The sequence below is a fragment of the Maylandia zebra genome, linkage group LG23 (genome assembly GCF_041146795.1).
Source record: "Maylandia zebra isolate NMK-2024a linkage group LG23, Mzebra_GT3a, whole genome shotgun sequence".
NCBI classification, from domain to species: Eukaryota; Metazoa; Chordata; class Actinopteri; order Cichliformes; family Cichlidae; genus Maylandia; species Maylandia zebra.
In genome coordinates, this window is record NC_135188.1 from 11,207,633 (window position 1) to 11,230,067 (window position 22,435).

Genomic DNA, 22,435 nt, shown 5'->3' on the forward strand with positions numbered 1-22,435 from the left:
TGCCTGTCCCTTCTTCATCCTGACCTGTCTTTTTTGGCTCAGCAGAACTAAAATACCTGCGTAAATCCATCTGTCTTTACACATGCCAGAGATTTTTTTTAAAATTCTCTGCGCAGTCAACCTCTAGCACGTTTAAGCTTGCTGCGGGAGATTTCACGTGTCACGTTTGAAGAGTAAGCTAGTGAGTGATGTTGTGTCCTGTCTGACTATACCATATTGCACCACTAGAGGGTGGTGTCGTGAAATAAGAGGAAAGTGCAGTCGGGAAATTGTAGAGTTAGAATATAGTTAAGACGGCTATCTGATAACTCGATATGTCTCCCTGTTACCTCTACGATGTAAAGTTATGTGCTGCATTCATTAAAGAGCACTGTTCTTTGATGAGGACTCAGCTAATTACTCAGCTACATTTGCGAAAGAAAGTTGACTTCCTATGATAGCCCGACGGGCAGGGCTGAGATAGATTTTGGTAGCCCGACTGGAAATATCACTAGCCCCGGGACGTCGGGCTAGCGATTTTGCGAGCCCTGGATCCCTATGATGTCATTGAGGTTTGTTTCATTAATATGGTCCTCTCACAAAGAACGATGACATGTTTTAGTTCACGTACTTCCTGTATTAAATAGTGATATGCAAAATGTTGTGAAAAACCATGGAGCAGGTATAGTGCATCTGCAGGTAAATGAACATCAAATCTCTAAGACAGTCTGAAATCTGTATATTTATCACCCTTATGATAAAACCCATGTCAGCCATTGGTTTATGGACTTTGTATTTTGAAGCCTCAACATTTGCATTATTGCTGTTGCTATGTTGGGACCATATTAGGATGAGGGATCAGAATCTGGAGTCATGCACACTATTATTTCATTTAGTGTGTATCCATAAGATTCGTACAGCAGATCCAAGTTGTGCCTTGAAAACAGGAAAGTCGTCTGCATAGAGGAGAACTGTAATAGCAGGCTTGTACAAAGTGAGGCTTTGTGCTCACATTTGCTGCAAACACTCATTTTACCCTGTTTTGATGCAGCTTTCACTTGAAATCAGGCAAGAACTGGACTTATTTTTTACAATGTGTTCTTGTGAATTGATTGTGTATCGCATATGTTTGGTTTGACTTTCTGCAAGACAACAGTCGTCCACTGGCCAAAACAATTTTCCAAATACCTTCACGTGATCAAGCCTGGATTTAGAAAAGAATAGCAAAAAAAATCTGCACCTCCTGCTTCAGATGCAATTTGTGTTTGTGCGTTCAGAGGCAGCGGCGAGAGGGGAGACCTCGGGTCATCCAGCTGGAGAGCCTGACCAGGAGGAGTCGAACATTAACTCAGCTCTTCCAGGGCACCCTGCAGACTCGGCTGTTGGCATCGACGAGGGATGACGTGAACGCCAAACTGGAGTCCATCACAGGTCAACTGCAGGTATGCGAGTCAGACCTTCTGAGGAGGGTTTCACTTTTCTCTCTTCTTTATAATTGACTCTTTTCTCTCTCTTTCAGCTCCTTGTCTCAGAGTGGGAGGGATTTGAAGCACAAAGGGAGGAACTTGTCATTTGGTTGGCTGATATGGATGTCCGCCTGAGTGAGGTTGACCAGCTGACAGGAAACACCAGTGAAAAACTGAAACAACTGCAGGTGTGGGCTTGTTTTGATATGACATATATTTGATATGAAACATACGTCAGAGACATTGTCCTAAACTGGACTAACAAAGGACCATGAGTACAACATGAAAAGTACATTACATAGCGTAAGGCTGAAGTTCATTGATCATTTTAATCATAAACTTGTTGTTGAAATGTTTTTACTGAACATGCAAATATCTGCTGATGAAAATGTGTTGATTTATTGGTCTGTTATGAAGCTATTGCTATTTCTAATGTGTTTTATCACTTTCTGATGTTTTATTAATTAAACAATACATGTATTATTTGTTGTGTTATCTGTAGATATAGTATTTATATATATATTTATTTATAGTATAGCCAATATATTTAATTATTACTTTTTAAAACACTAATATGTGACATGTATTAGTAGTGATGTTGTGCTGAGGGTTAAAATGCCTTTTTGTCTTTTGGTAACTACAAAATGACAATAAACCATTAATATATGTCTATGCTGTGCTCGTATTTATTTTACCCTACTCAAATTCAATTTATGATGCATTTTATTTTGAAAGATTTAAAATGGTTTTTTTTAAAGAACCACTCAAAAAAGGTTCTTTAAAATGGTTCTTTTAAAGAACCATTTGAAGGACCTTTTTAAAAATGGTTCTTTAAAGAACCATTTTTAAAAAGGTTCTTTGAAAAACCATTAAAGGTGCCCCAAAGAACCATTTCTTGAAGCAGTTTAAGAGTCTGAATGCTCGGAAAGCTCCCGGCCCAGACGGTGTGTCTCGTCTACTGGACGCAGCCGGAGGGTTCACTTGGTTGTTTGCTCTCAATAGAAGCTGAGCGCGTCTCCGTGTCTGTGCTGGTAAACGATACTGAGTCCCAGTGCTCAGTAAACTGTACACCTGACCGTTATTCTCCCACTGAATCCGGTGTGTCCACGGTCCAACACGTGCTCAACACGATGGTGCTGACCGGTGCCCAAACACACCAGAACACCAAATAAGTAAAATAACACAAACACGAACTTCTCCATGGCTCGTCGGGATGGCAACTGCTCCAAAAGTGACACATGAAATAGGCTGACATTTGAGTTTGACACGGGAGGTGAGGGGGTGTTTTGAATATGCTTGACTCCGTCACGAGGTTGCGCACAGCATCACCGGCAAGGGGGCTTGGTTTGAGAGGTTTTTGGCATCTGTGATGTGATTTACAACCATCCACCCATGTACAGCAAGAAGCCGCACTCACAACCGTGGGCATCAGCAAGTTGGTGAAATTTAAACAAAACAGCATTCCATCTGAAACTCTCTTATTGTACCCAAAATACAAATTTTAGTGATTACATGTGGCTTCATTAATTATGTTCAAACGGATGAATACATAACGCAAGTAATAACTTTATGATCAGTCAGTGAATGAAGGAGCTCAAGAGTGCAAATATAGTTGCAATAAAGTGACAAATATGCCCTTTTATGTCAAACAAAGACCGAAATAAGTGGCATCAGTGTGAGGATGAGAATGAGCGATCCAACCTCACACTGCAGATATCAGGGCAAAGCACAGTGGGGGGGTTGCAGTCTGCGCGCACAAGAGGGCTAACAACGCTGTGAGTGACGGAATCCACCCAAACTGAGGAACAGCTTGTTCCCCAGAGCTGAAGCCTGCACTGTTTGCACTATAATATAATATAATATAATATAATATAATATAATATAATATAATATAATTAGGGCTGTCAAATGATTAAAAATTTTAATCAGATTAATCACAGCCTAAAAATTAATTAATCATGATTAATCACAACTCGAAATATGACCAAAATGTGTGCAAACATACGGACAGATAGCGGATTTTTACACACTTGTTAGTGTTATTTAATGCTAAGACCACGCTGAGTGGCCTGCGTTCACTCAGCGTGGTCTGACGTAGGCTGGGTGTTGTGCTGGAAGCGAATTAATCACAGCCTAAAAATTTATTAATCGCAACTCGAAATATATGTGTATATGTGTGTATATATGTGTAAAAATCGGGACAGATAGTGGTTTTTAACACACTTGTTTGTTTTATTTATTATTAATTGTGAGTACAAGCAGTACAAGCAGAACAGGGCTTCAAATAATTGTGAGGGATTTTTACTGAATGTTTTCCACCCGTTTAAATCTAGCACATTGTTTTATCCATATACATCTTCAAGTTCACAGAACATAGGCCTAATTCAACAGGCAAAATGTGGAGGCAGGAGTGGCCAGGTATCTGCGAGCAAGGCGGGCCAGCTGGCTGTGGGCTCCTGCATGAGCTGCCCACCACTGTAAGGGACAGTCCTCTAAGGCAGTGCAGGGCTCTGCTCTGTAGCGCTGTATGGCTCTGTCCTGCTGTACCTCCTCCTCTGACTCAGAGTCAGAGTCCATCTGCAGCAGGCTCAGCCTCTTCTTGGCTGGACCTTCTTCTGCAGTGTGTGATCTTCTAGGAGAGTCTTCATGCAGCATGCCTGCCAGTGTGGTCCACACTGCTTCTCTGTCAGTCTTGGGCACACTGCGTAGGTCTTTAAAACGTGGGTCCAGTGCAGTTGCGATCTGGAGCCATGCATAGTTGGTATGTTCCTGGCGGGAAGCAAGGTCTTCCTTAAACTTCTCTTTAAACCTCACCACATATGCAGGGTCCTCATCAGTTACTTCCATGACACGGCGCAGGTGGCAGAAGGCTGGTAGAACTACAGAGCAGGAGACGTAGGCCTCTCCTCCCAGCAGTTCAGTCTGCAGATATGTGCAGTGGAATACACACATACACACATGGGGTGGCTGTAGCTCAGGTGGCAGAGCAGGTCAGCCACTAATCAGAAGGTCGGTGGTTCGATCCCAGGCTGCCTCCTGGCTGCATGCCAAATATCCTTGGGCAAGATACTAACCCCGTGTTTGCCTACTGGTGGTGGTCAGAGGGCCCGGTGGCGCCTGTGTCCGGCAGGCTCGCCTCTGTCAGTGCGCCCCAGGGCAGCTGTGGCTACAATGTAGCTTGCCATCGCCAGTGTGTGAATGGGTGAATGACTGAATGTAGTGTAAAGCGCTTTGGGGTCCTATGGACTAGAAAAGCGCTATACAAATGCAGGCCATTTACACACACACAGATAAGACAGCAAATTAAAAAAAGCTTTTTAATACTAGGTAATATTAATAAAATATTTGATTTCATTTATTTTTTAAATAAGACATTTTCATAATAACAAAACTGATTTAAGATGTATGTTTGATACATTTAATCTAAACCTACAATTATGGTCACAATGACAGGCTCACCTGCAGGGCTCTAGAAGTGTCTCCAGTCTCTGGAGTTTGTCCCACTCTGGAGGCGTCAGGAGGACAAGTTTATGCTTTTGTTTATCCAGAGTCGCGGTTACTGCAGTTTGGTTGCGGATCAAGCGCTTCACCATCTCCAGCGTGGAGTTCCAGCGCGTAGGCACGTCCTGGGCCAACGGCTCCTGCTTGCGCCCCAGTGACACCTGCTCTGCGTTCAGCTCTGCTGTGTTTGCTGGGCTGTGCTTAAAATGGCCAACAATTTTGCGGCATTTGGCCAGCGCAGTGACAAAGCCACTGTCTGCGAGACTCACTGTGATGCATCTCTGTAGAATGTGCGCGGTACACGGCATGTGATTGAATGGCATGATGCGAGCCGCGGCGATCATATTGCGCGCACTGTCCGTGCCTACTGTTGTCACCTTCTCCTCAATTCTCCACCTGCGAGCAACAGTCTGGAACTGCTCTGCACAAGCCTCCGCAAAGTGCCGCTCTTCCGTTTTCATTATAGTCAGCGCAAAGGATGTCAGACCCCAGGCTTCAGTGATTAAATGCGCAGTAACTCCCAGGTAATTGTCATTACTCAATGATGTCCAGTGGTCTCCTGTCAGAGCCACGCATTCTGTGTGAACTAAAGCCTCTTCTTTTTTCTTTTTCTCCGTTTCATACAGTTCGTGGATTCGAATTGTTATTGTGCTTCTCGCTGGGGGCTTGTAGGACGCGTCCTGAGATGCAACCTTTAAAACATCCGCAAAGCCCTTGTCCTCCACAATGCTTAGCGGTCTGCAGTCCTTTGCTATCCATTTGGCTATATTGTCGGTCAGTTTGTCCAAAGAAGACTTACCGAGTGGCCTGCGTTCACTAAGAGTGGTCTGAGGCAGGCCGGGTGAAGCTGCTGCCCCGACAAACGCGTGTTTGGCATTAAGGTGGTATTTTAAGGTCGAATTTGAACGGTGAAATTGAAACTCTTTACTACAGTGAGTGCAAATTACAACGCGTTTGTTTATTGTCCCATCTATGTTCTTCTTGTATTTAAATTCCCCATCCAGAAGGCCATCCGCTTCCTGCTTCTCCATTTTCAGTGGCGCGGTAAACAAATCAAGTGGAATTATGGGAGCGACTTATCTGCGTGTTGCGCTAAATAGTTAAATATTCTAACGTAATTAATTCCAAAATTTAATTATCGCAATTAACGCGTTAATTTCGACAGCTATAATAAACATATATAAATAAAACCACTTTTTTTTTTTACGTTAGTAATTCCTTTTGTGCATAATTTTATATTATTGTTAATAATAAATGAATTAAAGCAACAAAACAACCCGAAGAGCCGGTTCGGAGCCGAAAGAGCCGGCACTTTTTAGTGAGCCAAACCGAAAGAGCCGGATCTCTAAAAAGAGCCAGAAATCCCATCACTAGGATATGTGATTTTGGTCACATCGCACATCCCTACTCTGAGGTTCTAGCAAATTAAAACAAATGAAATATTTCACTGGAGCTTTAGATCCCTCTCTGTCCACAATAAGTCACGATGCGTTCCGGCAAACACTTTTTAAACTCCTCCAGCAAAATAAGGGTTTAACTCTTCCACGGTTTTAACTTTACATGAACAACACCATTTCTCAAACAACACATTCTTTTCTCGCGCAAACTCAACAAAAGTCTGGTTAGCAGTTTTATTAAGATTCCTAAATTTCTGCCGATATGCTTCAGGGACAAGTTCATACGCCTGCAGCACAGTTTTCTTAAGAGTTTCATAATCTAAACTCTGCTCAATAGACAGGCTTGAACACACTTCTTGGGCTTTTTCCACAAGCTTACATTGGAGTAAGAGGGACCAAAACTCTTTCGGCCACTACCTATAACTATAACTAAACTAAAACACAAGCGGTTCATTAAAAGACATGAGGTTTTTTTTTAAACTTTATTATTGCTCAGTAATAAGACAAAAGTATTTATTACCTGAGTACGAGATTCATAAAAATACACCATAGCCATGCATTAGTTTAGTTTGTTTATTTTTAGCAAATGCATTTTGCAATTTAGAATAAATCTGCATTCATGTGCAAAATGTAGCATTTCCCAATGAGATTGAGAACATGCAGTGCCCTCACAGAAAGGGCCAAACAATTTCAACAACAGTGAGAGGTTCTGAATCGAGGTGTTTTAAATTGTAAGGTAAAAACCTTACAAAATTAAAGCTCCAACCCAAACAATCCCCCACGAGCAAGCACTTGGCAACAGTGGGGAGGAAAAACTCCCTTTCAACAGGAAGAAACCTCCAGCAGAACCAGGCTCAGAGAGGGTCAGCCATCTGCCGCGACCTGTTTGGATGGGGCTGATGCGAGACAGAACCAACACTGTAGGATTTTAAAATTGTTGAAATCTTGTGAATTGTATATATCATAGTCGAAATCATAGCCTGATTTCGACTATGATTTTGTAGGGAAACAATGTTTTCAAAAATTTCCCAAAAGAACAACAGTTCCTAGTGGTCTTTGAAGAGGATTGTTCAGATGAATTGTTGTTATTATTCTCCTTAACAACAAAAACCTTAATCCTCTTCTCCTTCATCCTGTTCACTTCAGATATCAACATTCTTGCTACATTATCTTCAAAGTTTAACTGCCTGAATTCCATGGCAGTCTGTACCATCAGTTTAGACTTATATGTCTTCTTTAGACTCTTATAAACGGCTCTAACAAGTTTGTCTAAAGATTTTGGAAGTTGTGTGGGTAGTTTACCCACAGCCATTTCAATGACGTTTTCTAAAATGGCAAAAATGTTGACCTGCTTTGTTGCTGTGCCTGTCTTTAAGGCGACCATGTTGTTCAGCCTAACAAGAAACTGAATTATAAAGTTTCTTTCTTTAGTTTCTTGTGTCCTTTGCCCTGGACTGGGGATCTGTTCTTCAGACGTTTCAGCAGGACTGGTCTGATTTTCCCAAACAACAGAACCCTTTATCCATTTCTCCTTTACCTTATTGATCTCTGATATTAAAATTCTTGAGACATTTTCTTCAAATGTTGACTGACGAAATACAATGAAAAATCGTAGCAAGTCCTTGGAGTCGTACATCTTGTGCAGTCCACGGAAAACAGACTTAACCACCCTGTTTATAGATGTTGGCAGTTCTGCAGGTAATTTTCCTGCAGTTTTTTCTGTGACTGTTTTGATGAGTGAAAACATGTCGATGGGTTTTATGACTAATTTAGTTTTTGTTGTAATGGTGTTTGAAAGCTTTACAACAAACTGAACGATAAAGTTTTTTTCATCCATTTCTCGTCTCTCTGCCTGTGTACGGGTCATAAAGACGGATTTGAAGAGAAGTGTCTGCATCTCCTCTTCAGATATTTCTATGGGCCTGGTTTCCTGTGGACTGTCTCCTTTAAAGGAATCCATTTGAGTTTTTTTCTGTGCTGTTCTCTGATCCCGTTGCTAGTGTCTGTAATAACTTTTGTTTCTAATGTCTCTGCAAAGCAAACCATCGGTGTCGAATTGTGCGATACAAATAAACTTGCCTTGCCTCCGCCCCTATTTATGAGCTGGTAGGACCAGATCAAAGCTGAAAATGTATCACGTGACACCGACGTCAGCTCTGGAGTGTGATGTCACAGCAGGGTGTAGCGACTGTTTTTATGTGTTGTCGTTAGCAACAAGGACGGTAAAACCATCGTGTACGCTTGTTTATTTCCCTTTCACAATAAAGCTCAAGATCCTGTTGAGACTTTTCAAAATAAACTGAATGACGTGAAAGAGTGTTTACGGATGAGTATGGGCTCAAATTGTGGTCATAAATATGTTGTACTTGTAAAAAAGATTTGTATGTGTAAAAAAGATTTGTGTGTGGACTTAGCCAAAAAGTACATGTGAAACTCGAAGCGGCAACCTTCTGATTACAAGGCGAACTCCCAACTCTTGAACCACGACCGCCCCACAAATAATTAACAAAATATTTATGACCACAATTTGAGCCCATAGATGAGAAGCAAAAAAGAGCCGGCAGGTGCTAAAAATAAACCTTAGACTCAAACGTTAGAACAGGCCTTTCCCCGCAGCACGCCGTTGAATAAATACTCACGAAGAAAACGGCGGCCGTTACAACTTATGTATCGTTTCATGCATCGGTTAAAACACTCAACTCCAGGTACACGATGCCCAGCTGAGTCGAGCTGCCCGAGATTCACAGAATTTACAGAAAATGTTACATTTTTGTGATTTCTATCGTTATCGGGGCTATAGATGCTTATATTGGGATATGTGATTTTGGTCACATCGCACAGCCCTACTCTGAGGTCATAGCAAATTAGAACAAATGAAATATTTCACTGGAGCTTTAGATCCCTCTCTGTCCACAACAGAGGAAAAACAAGGCACCAGTGAAGGATCACCCTGCTGTGCTCTGGTCATATTCAAGCTCTGATTAATGTCCTCAGGAATCATTTCAGGGACGTCACATGTGGAGATTTTTTACAGAATCAATGGGTGACACGAAAGAGTCGTCTTCATCAAGCATAGCCATAAACGACCCCGACAAATCCACAATCTCACCCATTTTACGAGCCTGAGCACGAGTAATTGCGCACGCAGGAAACACCTCTGAAGCAGTGGAGCCTGAGTCAGCAGCAAGGGCAGGAACATCAACAACTTCTGGCGGGGGAAAAACATGCCCACCAGCTAGATCATTACCAAGAATGAAGGAAACTCCTTCGATTGGTAATCGCTGGCGCACGGCGACTTTAACGTAGCCCGACACTAACGGCGAATGCACCCATATGCAGAGGGGCTTTGGTGACACTCATTTTTATTCCCCACACTACTATGTCGGAACCACAGGATGTTTTTTCAGACAAAGGCAGCACAGATTCTATTAAGAATGAGTGGTACGCACCCGTATCTCTAAGAACCGTGACTGGCACTTTATCATTTTCTTCACCCGTCAACGAAACAAAGCCGCATGACACAACTGCGGATCAATGTCAGTTTTCGGGTTTTGTTCAGCCTCCGCGTGCACCTTTGGCGAGCAAGCGGTTTTAATCAAACCCACGCCTGCGGGGAATTTAGTGCCCCTCGCTTCTTTTCTTTTTAATACTGGACACGCAGCAATCAAATGTCCTGAGTCGTGACAATAAAAACATTCTCGACCGTTTGATCTAGCAATCAACGCTGATACATTTTTACGCACTGCTCGTGGTGACTTTTTTCGTTCAGAGAAATTTTCCTGAAACGAATTCTGTGCACAGAACACACTTTTGTGCGTTAAAACAAACTCGTCAGCCAGGAGTGCCGCGTTAGTGAGAGACGACACCTTTTGTTCGTTTAAATAAGTCACGATGCGTTCCGGCAAACACTTTTTAAACTCCTCCAGCAAAATAAGGGTTTAACTCTTCCACGGTTTTAACTTTACATGAACAACACCATTTCTCAAACAACACATTCTTTTCTCGCGCAAACTCAACAAAAGTCTGGTTAGCAGTTTTATTAAGATTCCTAAATTTCTGCCGATATGCTTCAGGGACAAGTTCATACGCCTGCAGCACAGTTTTCTTAAGAGTTTCATAATCTAAACTCTGCTCAATAGACAGGCTTGAACACACTTCTTGGGCTTTTTCCACAAGCTTACATTGGAGTAAGAGGGACCAAAACTCTTTCGGCCACTACCTATAACTATAACTAAACTAAAACACAAGCGGTTCATTAAAAGACATGAGGTTTTTTTTTAAACTTTATTATTGCTCAGTAATAAGACAAAAGTATTTATTACCTGAGTACGAGATTCATAAAAATACACCATAGCCATGCATTAGTTTAGTTTGTTTATTTTTAGCAAATGCATTTTGCAATTTAGAATAAATCTGCATTCATGTGCAAAATGTAGCATTTCCCAATGAGATTGAGAACATGCAGTGCCCTCACAGAAAGGGCCAAACAATTTCAACAACAGTGAGAGGTTCTGAATCGAGGTGTTTTAAATTGTAAGGTAAAAACCTTACAAAATTAAAGCTCCAACCCAAACAATCCCCCACGAGCAAGCACTTGGCAACAGTGGGGAGGAAAAACTCCCTTTCAACAGGAAGAAACCTCCAGCAGAACCAGGCTCAGAGAGGGTCAGCCATCTGCCGCGACCTGTTTGGATGGGGCTGATGCGAGACAGAACCAACACTGTAGGATTTTAAAATTGTTGAAATCTTGTGAATTGTATATATCATAGTCGAAATCATAGCCTGATTTCGACTATGATTTTGTAGGGAAACAATGTTTTCAAAAATTTCCCAAAAGAACAACAGTTCCTAGTGGTCTTTGAAGAGGATTGTTCAGATGAATTGTTGTTATTATTCTCCTTAACAACAAAAACCTTAATCCTCTTCTCCTTCATCCTGTTCACTTCAGATATCAACATTCTTGCTACATTATCTTCAAAGTTTAACTGCCTGAATTCCATGGCAGTCTGTACCATCAGTTTAGACTTATATGTCTTCTTTAGACTCTTATAAACGGCTCTAACAAGTTTGTCTAAAGATTTTGGAAGTTGTGTGGGTAGTTTACCCACAGCCATTTCAATGACGTTTTCTAAAATGGCAAAAATGTTGACCTGCTTTGTTGCTGTGCCTGTCTTTAAGGCGACCATGTTGTTCAGCCTAACAAGAAACTGAATTATAAAGTTTCTTTCTTTAGTTTCTTGTGTCCTTTGCCCTGGACTGGGGATCTGTTCTTCAGACGTTTCAGCAGGACTGGTCTGATTTTCCCAAACAACAGAACCCTTTATCCATTTCTCCTTTACCTTATTGATCTCTGATATTAAAATTCTTGAGACATTTTCTTCAAATGTTGACTGACGAAATACAATGAAAAATCGTAGCAAGTCCTTGGAGTCGTACATCTTGTGCAGTCCACGGAAAACAGACTTAACCACCCTGTTTATAGATGTTGGCAGTTCTGCAGGTAATTTTCCTGCAGTTTTTTCTGTGACTGTTTTGATGAGTGAAAACATGTCGATGGGTTTTATGACTAATTTAGTTTTTGTTGTAATGGTGTTTGAAAGCTTTACAACAAACTGAACGATAAAGTTTTTTTCATCCATTTCTCGTCTCTCTGCCTGTGTACGGGTCATAAAGACGGATTTGAAGAGAAGTGTCTGCATCTCCTCTTCAGATATTTCTATGGGCCTGGTTTCCTGTGGACTGTCTCCTTTAAAGGAATCCATTTGAGTTTTTTTCTGTGCTGTTCTCTGATCCCGTTGCTAGTGTCTGTAATAACTTTTGTTTCTAATGTCTCTGCAAAGCAAACCATCGGTGTCGAATTGTGCGATACAAATAAACTTGCCTTGCCTCCGCCCCTATTTATGAGCTGGTAGGACCAGATCAAAGCTGAAAATGTATCACGTGACACCGACGTCAGCTCTGGAGTGTGATGTCACAGCAGGGTGTAGCGACTGTTTTTATGTGTTGTCGTTAGCAACAAGGACGGTAAAACCATCGTGTACGCTTGTTTATTTCCCTTTCACAATAAAGCTCAAGATCCTGTTGAGACTTTTCAAAATAAACTGAATGACGTGAAAGAGTGTTTACGGATGAGTATGGGCTCAAATTGTGGTCATAAATATGTTGTACTTGTAAAAAAGATTTGTGTGTGGACTTAGCCAAAAAGTACATGTGAAACTCGAAGCGGCAACCTTCTGATTACAAGGCGAACTCCCAACTCTTGAACCACGACCGCCCCACAAATAATTAACAAAATATTTATGACCACAATTTGAGCCCATAGATGAGAAGCAAAAAAGAGCCGGCAGGTGCTAAAAATAAACCTTAGACTCAAACTTTAGAACAGGCCTTTCCCCGCAGCACGCCGTTGAATAAATACTCACGAAGAAAACGGCGGCCGTTACAACTTATGTATCGTTTCATGCATCGGTTAAAACACTCAACTCCAGGTACACGCTCAGAAAAATTATGGTTCTTAAATGGTTCTTCAGATGGCTTCATGGTTCTTTAAAGAACCATCATACGTCAAAGAACCTTTTTATTTTGTGGATGGTCCTTCAGCTATTACAAATGGTTCTTTAAAGAACAAAAGGTTCTTCATCCTTAGCAATCTAAGTTTGATGGTGTAAAGGGCATAAATATTTATTCACTATAATGAGGCTGTGAATTATACTGTGTGTTTTCTTTGTGTGCATGTGTGTGCGAAGGGAGAGGGCGGGTTACCTGGCAATTACCCTTTAAGAGAAGATGGTAGGAAACTGAATATTCAAATAAAAGTTAGAAATATTTGCTTAAAAATATACTGGTGGCAGGGGTGGGGGCCAAAGCCTAAAGACCCTAACCCCCCCCCCCCCCCCCCCCACACACACACACACACACACACACCCCTAACCCCACAAACACATTATGAATATGGTGAGTTAACAAACAGTAGACACAATACACACATTCAAGTACTGTACTTTAGTTTTAAATTTTAATAAAGCATTACTATTTTCTACTCCAAGGCATTACTTTTGAGATTATTATATATTTTTGAAAATACAGCATAATGATAATACTAGTTATTGTAAACTTTACAAACCACCCAGCAGTATGTAAAGTCAAATTATAAGATACAAGTAAATAACAATTGCAGAACAGAATGTCAGTGTAATGAACACACACTTCGTTTTGACAAAGCACAGCTTAGGTAAATGATCTGAGTAGTTGTTCATCACTGAGCAATTTGTTAATATGTGTTTCGAGCCAAATAAATGACAGAGAGAGAGAGTGACGTCAGAACACGTCATACTATAACCTCCCGGGAGCGAACGGAGGGGGTCAGTCGTTGGGATGCGCATGCGCAGACAGAGTGTGCGAGCGGCGGGCCTTGACCTTTCGGGGAAAAAAACTCACGGACGGTGACAGCGAAACGGATAACAGTCTTCAGTACCTGCTGGACTTTGAAGCTGTGGATTCTGGGACTGTTAGGAAAGGTAAAACATTTCCATTAAAACCTTATTACTGTTTTGTTTTTGTTACTCGTCATTGTAGCTTGCTGTTAATGTTGTGCTAACAGTAGCGATTAGCTAGATACGTTAGCCGTTGAGGTCAGCGCAATTTAGTATCCGGTATACAGAAACTGTTTTCCTAACAAAACCACTGTTATAATTAAGTGAAGGTGCTCCCAGCTAATTTGAACCTTTGGCTTCTAAAATATGTGGTTCAATTGCGTGCTGCGTACATAACCTAATGTCAGCTAGACCGAAATTAAAATTTAATATATTGTTAAAGTCACTAAAATGGTGCCTGAAGCTTGTTGTGAGCTCTGTGTCTGCTCTAGAAACTGAAATTCTGTAGATCTGAGCCGTACATTAAATACTCACATGAACCTGTACTTTGAATTCTGTATGAGCTGTATAAAATACAGCTATGCATAAGAGTTTTGAATGAATAATTAGATTAGATAACTCTTCATTGTCTAATCGAATTATATAGAAATGAATAGAAAGTGGTTCTTTAGACTGATGCCATAGAAGAACCTGTTTTGGTGCCACAAAGAACCTTTCAAACAATGGTTTCAAACATGAGAAGGTGTGTCTTTGACTGTTCCTGCATAACTTAGTTTCGGACTAGTTGACAAGTTATGCTCCGGTCATTTGATGTTTCCAAGATAGATGTTCTTTTGTAATATAGTTAAATTTTTTTGTATATTTAATTTATCCACCATCATACATCATACATACAAGCTAAGAAGAGGTCGTTATACTAACAAGAGGTATCAACGCTGGGCCAAAGTTCAGCACATGGTTAAAGTTTGTAATCCAGCCAGAGCTGAAGCAGGTAGCATCAACACATAAATCTACTCTACCCGGCTTAAATCACAAGAGCACCTCTGACCAAAAAGCTGTAGATTTTTCTTGTTTGCACAAATTAATCCAGATTCACATTAACTGTGTTCACAGGTCCAACAAAATGAGGAAGAGGAGGGGCAGAAACACAATTAGATTGAATTACAATTGGATGGAAGTTGAGGACAAGGAGAAGGAAGCTTTGGATGAGGAGGAAGAGAAGCAGCAGGAGCATCTTTAGGGATCCCAGGGCTCGCAAAATTTTAAAATCCCTGGTAGCCCTTCGGGCAGGCACTCTTTAGTTTTTGGTAGCCCGAAATAAATTTGAGTAGCCCGAATAAAAAAAGATTATTTTTATTGTATAATATTGTAAAGGAAACAAAACATCAATCAAAAAATTGTTAAAACACAAATTACAACAACTGTGTAAACATTACAATCAACTCAAATATCTGGTTCTAATTAAACAGAATTTTCTGTGAACTTGTTAGAACTGTGTAGAACATGAATTAGTCTGTGTCAGATCCTGAATCTGAAATTTCCACTGAAGTCTCGGATGAGAAAATGCCACTCGACGTTGAGGGCATAGCATCTCCTTCATCAGCTTTCTCTTCCTGTGCATTGCCCTCCATTTCACTGCTCTTTGTTCTTGTCGGGGTTTTATGATCCAGGTGTCTTGAACCTTTTCCAGAAAACATCCAGAAACGAATCGACTTGTCAGGGCAAAAAGATTCAACTGTTTCCCCATTAATGGAGAGTTGCATGCAGTCATTCAGTGTTTTAGGGTGTAGAGAGGTACGATGTGTTGTCTTCACTCGGTTCATGCAAGAAAATCCTCTCTCACAGATGGCTGTCGATGGACTAAGTGTCAGCATTAATTTCACCAGCAACAAGATATGAGAGAGATGTTCTGGATTCTCAGAGAGGAGATCTCTGTACAAGCAATCTACTTTGCGACCCCGGCGTTCTGCAAGCCACACTTTTAGATCCATCCATTCTTGTGGAATTTTCTCTTTCTCTTCTGCATCTAGCAAACAGGCAAAATGTGTGACAAGATAATCCACCTCTTCATCCCCATAATTTGCTAGTTCTTCTCTGGGGTAGGGAAGAGTGGAAGGGTCAAAAACCTTGAAACAAGAGAGAGGCTTTTCGTGGAGATTTTTAAATCTGTTGTCCATGTACTTGACTGTGTTGTCAATAATCTTCTGGATCTCTGCACCAAAGGTGTCTTTGTCTGTTCCCTCACCTCTTCTAGCAGGTCGCTGACTTTTTGTTAGCCGAGTTCCACAGTAGCAAATGCTACCATCCTGGTTCGCTGTGAACTTTGTGTCCAAGGTTTTCTGATATTCTCCTGGTTTTGTTTTTAGGCTGAGTAAGCGTGATGTTGTGCTCTCAACTAACTGATTTGTTCGTGTGATGTTTAGGTTATCATGCTGAAAATCAGTAGAGCACTTGGATAAGATGGTACTGTAGTCCAACATGAAATGCAGGAAGCGAACAAATTTCTCAGTCTTCATCTCCTGCACCACCCCCTTAGCCTTGGCTGCATCCTCGGCTTTGACATCACTTCCTTCTGCCATGTTCTCCATATGAACAACAGTGGGAGTGTAATTTTTTTCCACAGCCTTTAGACATCTCAGCCGGCTTGGAAGCCACCGTGTGCTCTTCAGCCCACTGAAATGTGCCAGCCTCTCATTTAGCAGTTCACTTATTTCTGTCAGCTCTCTTCGCTTCTTTGGGGAATAGTAGTACATCTTAAAGATGGTTTTCAGTGTATCTTCAAATTTCACCAGGTACTCACAGACTTTCACGCTATCCAGCACGGCTAGCTCTAGTTTGTGTGCCACACAGTGGATTGTTATGATGTGGGGTATCCTCTGTTTCAGTCTCCCAGCTACTCCTGTTTTCTCACCCATCATCACTGCAGCACCATCAAAATTTGCACACACTACTTTCTTTTTCCATGTGTCCTCTCTGATACCCATGGTGTTCACTGCTTCATCAATAGCCTCTAAAATACCTGCAGCATTTGCACTCTTGACTGGCTGACATTTGATCATGTATGTGGCTATGTCACCATTATCCCTCACATACCTGACGTGAACCAACTCCTGTTCTATTATACCAGTGTCTGTACTGCCATCTGCAAGAATGGATAAGAACCTGCTTTCTTGAATTTCCTTTTCAATCTGGTCTCTTGAAGTTTGTGCTATTGCTCCAATAAACTCTCTGCAAGCATGGTCATTGAGGTAAGTGGAACCAAGATCTAGGCCATTTGCTTTCTGAAGTTTGCAAAGACTGCTAAATTTTGCCAGTGGTAGTTCACTCTTTGCAACATAGTACGCAGTTCTAAACAGCTTTTTCAGGACTTCTTGTTGTGCTTGGTTTATTTTTAGTATGGTTTTTGCAATTGGTGTTTGTTCTGGGACAGATGCTGCAGACTGAGCACCAATGCATTTCTTGTGATGCAGAGATTTCTCATGAGTTCTGATGGGGTCTTTCCTAAAATTACTGGTCCCAGTAACAAAGGCGCTTGTCGACTCAGCAATAGAGGGAAACTCACGACACACCCGGCAGAACATCATGTTATTTACCTTGTCATATTCCAGCCACAGAAATTCTTTTGTCCATGAATCCAAAAAACTGCGCTTTCTTTTTGCCTCGTAGTCTGATTTATGATAACTTTTCCGCTTTGTGGTAGGTCTTTCTTTGCCTGTCCCTTCTTCATCCTGACCTGTCTTTTTTGGCTCAGCAGAACTAAAATACCTGCGTAAATCCATCTGTCTTTACACATGCCAGAGATTTTTTTTTAAATTCTCTGCGCAGTCAACCTCTAGCACGTTTAAGCTTGCTGCGGGAGATTTCACGTGTCACGTTTGAAGAGTAAGCTAGTGAGTGATGTTGTGTCCTGTCTGACTATACCATATTGCACCACTAGAGGGTGGTGTCGTGAAATAAGAGGAAAGTGCAGTCGGGAAATTGTAGAGTTAGAATATAGTTAAGACGGCTATCTGATAACTCGATATGTCTCCCTGTTACCTCTACGATGTAAAGTTATGTGCTGCATTCATTAAAGAGCACTGTTCTTTGATGAGGACTCAGCTAATTACTCAGCTACATTTGCGAAAGAAAGTTGACTTCCTATGATAGCCCGACGGGCAGGGCTGAGATAGATTTTGGTAGCCCGACTGGAAATATCACTAGCCCCGGGACGTCGGGCTAGCGATTTTGCGAGCCCTGGATCCCTATGATGTCATTGAGGTTTGTTTCATTAATATGGTCCTCTCACAAAGAACGATGACATGTTTTAGTTCACGTACTTCCTGTATTAAATAGTGATATGCAAAATGTTGTGAAAAACCATGGAGCAGGTATAGTGCATCTGCAGGTAAATGAACATCAAATCTCTAAGACAGTCTGAAATCTGTATATTTATCACCCTTATGATAAAACCCATGTCAGCCATTGGTTTATGGACTTTGTATTTTGAAGCCTCAACATTTGCATTATTGCTGTTGCTATGTTGGGACCATATTAGGATGAGGGATCAGAATCTGGAGTCATGCACACTATTATTTCATTTAGTGTGTATCCATAAGATTCGTACAGCAGATCCAAGTTGTGCCTTGAAAACAGGAAAGTCGTCTGCATAGAGGAGAACTGTAATAGCAGGCTTGTACAAAGTGAGGCTTTGTGCTCACATTTGCTGCAAACACTCATTTTACCCTGTTTTGATGCAGCTTTCACTTGAAATCAGGCAAGAACTGGACTTATTTTTTACAATGTGTTCTTGTGAATTGATTGTGTATCGCATATGTTTGGTTTGACTTTCTGCAAGACAACAGTCGTCCACTGGCCAAAACAATTTTCCAAATACCTTCACGTGATCAAGCCTGGATTTAGAAAAGAATAGCAAAAAAAATCTGCACCTCCTGCTTCAGATGCAATTTGTGTTTGTGCGTTCAGAGGCAGCGGCGAGAGGGGAGACCTCGGGTCATCCAGCTGGAGAGCCTGACCAGGAGGAGTCGAACATTAACTCAGCTCTTCCAGGGCACCCTGCAGACTCGGCTGTTGGCATCGACGAGGGATGACGTGAACGCCAAACTGGAGTCCATCACAGGTCAACTGCAGGTATGCGAGTCAGACCTTCTGAGGAGGGTTTCACTTTTCTCTCTTCTTTATAATTGACTCTTTTCTCTCTCTTTCAGCTCCTTGTCTCAGAGTGGGAGGGATTTGAAGCACAAAGGGAGGAACTTGTCATTTGGTTGGCTGATATGGATGTCCGCCTGAGTGAGGTTGACCAGCTGACAGGAAACACCAGTGAAAAACTGAAACAACTGCAGGTGTGGGCTTGTTTTGATATGACATATATTTGATATGAAACATACGTCAGAGACATTGTCCTAAACTGGACTAACAAAGGACCATGAGTACAACATGAAAAGTACATTACATAGCGTAAGGCTGAAGTTCATTGATCATTTTAATCATAAACTTGTTGTTGAAATGTTTTTACTGAACATGCAAATATCTGCTGATGAAAATGTGTTGATTTATTGGTCTGTTATGAAGCTATTGCTATTTCTAATGTGTTTTATCACTTTCTGATGTTTTATTAATTAAACAATACATGTATTATTTGTTGTGTTATCTGTAGATATAGTATTTATATATATATTTATTTATAGTATAGCCAATATATTTAATTATTACTTTTTAAAACACTAATATGTGACATGTATTAGTAGTGATGTTGTGCTGAGGGTTAAAATGCCTTTTTGTCTTTTGGTAACTACAAAATGACAATAAACCATTAATATATGTCTATGCTGTGCTCGTATTTATTTTACCCTACTCAAATTCAATTTATGATGCATTTTATTTTGAAAGATTTAAAATGGTTTTTTTTAAAGAACCACTCAAAAAAGGTTCTTTAAAATGGTTCTTTTAAAGAACCATTTGAAGGACCTTTTTAAAAATGGTTCTTTAAAGAACCATTTTTAAAAAGGTTCTTTGAAAAACCATTAAAGGTGCCCCAAAGAACCATTTCTTGAAGCAGTTTAAGAGTCTGAATGCTCGGAAAGCTCCCGGCCCAGACGGTGTGTCTCGTCTACTGGACGCAGCCGGAGGGTTCACTTGGTTGTTTGCTCTCAATAGAAGCTGAGCGCGTCTCCGTGTCTGTGCTGGTAAACGATACTGAGTCCCAGTGCTCAGTAAACTGTACACCTGACCGTTATTCTCCCACTGAATCCGGTGTGTCCACGGTCCAACACGTGCTCAACACGATGGTGCTGACCGGTGCCCAAACACACCAGAACACCAAATAAGTAAAATAACACAAACACGAACTTCTCCATGGCTCGTCGGGATGGCAACTGCTCCAAAAGTGACACATGAAATAGGCTGACATTTGAGTTTGACACGGGAGGTGAGGGGGTGTTTTGAATATGCTTGACTCCGTCACGAGGTTGCGCACAGCATCACCGGCAAGGGGGCTTGGTTTGAGAGGTTTTTGGCATCTGTGATGTGATTTACAACCATCCACCCATGTACAGCAAGAAGCCGCACTCACAACCGTGGGCATCAGCAAGTTGGTGAAATTTAAACAAAACAGCATTCCATCTGAAACTCTCTTATTGTACCCAAAATACAAATTTTAGTGATTACATGTGGCTTCATTAATTATGTTCAAACGGATGAATACATAACGCAAGTAATAACTTTATGATCAGTCAGTGAATGAAGGAGCTCAAGAGTGCAAATATAGTTGCAATAAAGTGACAAATATGCCCTTTTATGTCAAACAAAGACCGAAATAAGTGGCATCAGTGTGAGGATGAGAATGAGCGATCCAACCTCACACTGCAGATATCAGGGCAAAGCACAGTGGGGGGGTTGCAGTCTGCGCGCACAAGAGGGCTAACAACGCTGTGAGTGACGGAATCCACCCAAACTGAGGAACAGCTTGTTCCCCAGAGCTGAAGCCTGCACTGTTTGCACTATAATATAATATAATATAATATAATATAATATAATATAATATAATATAATATAATTAGGGCTGTCAAATGATTAAAAATTTTAATCAGATTAATCACAGCCTAAAAATTAATTAATCATGATTAATCACAACTCGAAATATGACCAAAATGTGTGCAAACATACGGACAGATAGCGGATTTTTACACACTTGTTAGTGTTATTTAATGCTAAGACCACGCTGAGTGGCCTGCGTTCACTCAGCGTGGTCTGACGTAGGCTGGGTGTTGTGCTGGAAGCGAATTAATCACAGCCTAAAAATTTATTAATCGCAACTCGAAATATATGTGTATATGTGTGTATATATGTGTAAAAATCGGGACAGATAGTGGTTTTTAACACACTTGTTTGTTTTATTTATTATTAATTGTGAGTACAAGCAGTACAAGCAGAACAGGGCTTCAAATAATTGTGAGGGATTTTTACTGAATGTTTTCCACCCGTTTAAATCTAGCACATTGTTTTATCCATATACATCTTCAAGTTCACAGAACATAGGCCTAATTCAACAGGCAAAATGTGGAGGCAGGAGTGGCCAGGTATCTGCGAGCAAGGCGGGCCAGCTGGCTGTGGGCTCCTGCATGAGCTGCCCACCACTGTAAGGGACAGTCCTCTAAGGCAGTGCAGGGCTCTGCTCTGTAGCGCTGTATGGCTCTGTCCTGCTGTACCTCCTCCTCTGACTCAGAGTCAGAGTCCATCTGCAGCAGGCTCAGCCTCTTCTTGGCTGGACCTTCTTCTGCAGTGTGTGATCTTCTAGGAGAGTCTTCATGCAGCATGCCTGCCAGTGTGGTCCACACTGCTTCTCTGTCAGTCTTGGGCACACTGCGTAGGTCTTTAAAACGTGGGTCCAGTGCAGTTGCGATCTGGAGCCATGCATAGTTGGTATGTTCCTGGCGGGAAGCAAGGTCTTCCTTAAACTTCTCTTTAAACCTCACCACATATGCAGGGTCCTCATCAGTTACTTCCATGACACGGCGCAGGTGGCAGAAGGCTGGTAGAACTACAGAGCAGGAGACGTAGGCCTCTCCTCCCAGCAGTTCAGTCTGCAGATATGTGCAGTGGAATACACACATACACACATGGGGTGGCTGTAGCTCAGGTGGCAGAGCAGGTCAGCCACTAATCAGAAGGTCGGTGGTTCGATCCCAGGCTGCCTCCTGGCTGCATGCCAAATATCCTTGGGCAAGATACTAACCCCGTGTTTGCCTACTGGTGGTGGTCAGAGGGCCCGGTGGCGCCTGTGTCCGGCAGGCTCGCCTCTGTCAGTGCGCCCCAGGGCAGCTGTGGCTACAATGTAGCTTGCCATCGCCAGTGTGTGAATGGGTGAATGACTGAATGTAGTGTAAAGCGCTTTGGGGTCCTATGGACTAGAAAAGCGCTATACAAATGCAGGCCATTTACACACACACACACACAGATAAGACAGCAAATTAAAAAAAGCTTTTTAATACTAGGTAATATTAATAAAATATTTGATTTCATTTATTTTTTAAATAAGACATTTTCATAATAACAAAACTGATTTAAGATGTATGTTTGATACATTTAATCTAAACCTACAATTATGGTCACAATGACAGGCTCACCTGCAGGGCTCTAGAAGTGTCTCCAGTCTCTGGAGTTTGTCCCACTCTGGAGGCGTCAGGAGGACAAGTTTATGCTTTTGTTTATCCAGAGTCGC

The 22,435-nt window shown here is 41.5% G+C and overlaps 2 long non-coding RNA genes across 4 annotated transcripts; both read left to right on the forward strand.

The window, feature by feature from the left end:
• Nucleotides 1–2,117, forward strand: LOC143415152 (uncharacterized). Of its 3 annotated transcripts, none has more exons than XR_013095768.1 (3): nucleotides 124–678; nucleotides 1,257–1,421; nucleotides 1,499–2,117. It is a non-coding gene; the product is annotated as an uncharacterized LOC143415152 (long non-coding RNA). The 3 variants fall into 3 exon arrangements; XR_013095769.1 differs by having other exon boundaries at nucleotides 125–551; XR_013095767.1 differs by having other exon boundaries at nucleotides 1–1,421.
• An 11,580-nt stretch (nucleotides 2,118–13,697) lies between these two features.
• LOC143415056 (uncharacterized) lies at nucleotides 13,698–19,542 on the forward strand. The gene is made up of 3 exons (XR_013095669.1): nucleotides 13,698–13,860; nucleotides 18,682–18,846; nucleotides 18,924–19,542. It is a non-coding gene; the product is annotated as an uncharacterized LOC143415056 (long non-coding RNA).
• The last annotated feature ends 2,893 nt before the right edge of the window (nucleotides 19,543–22,435 follow it).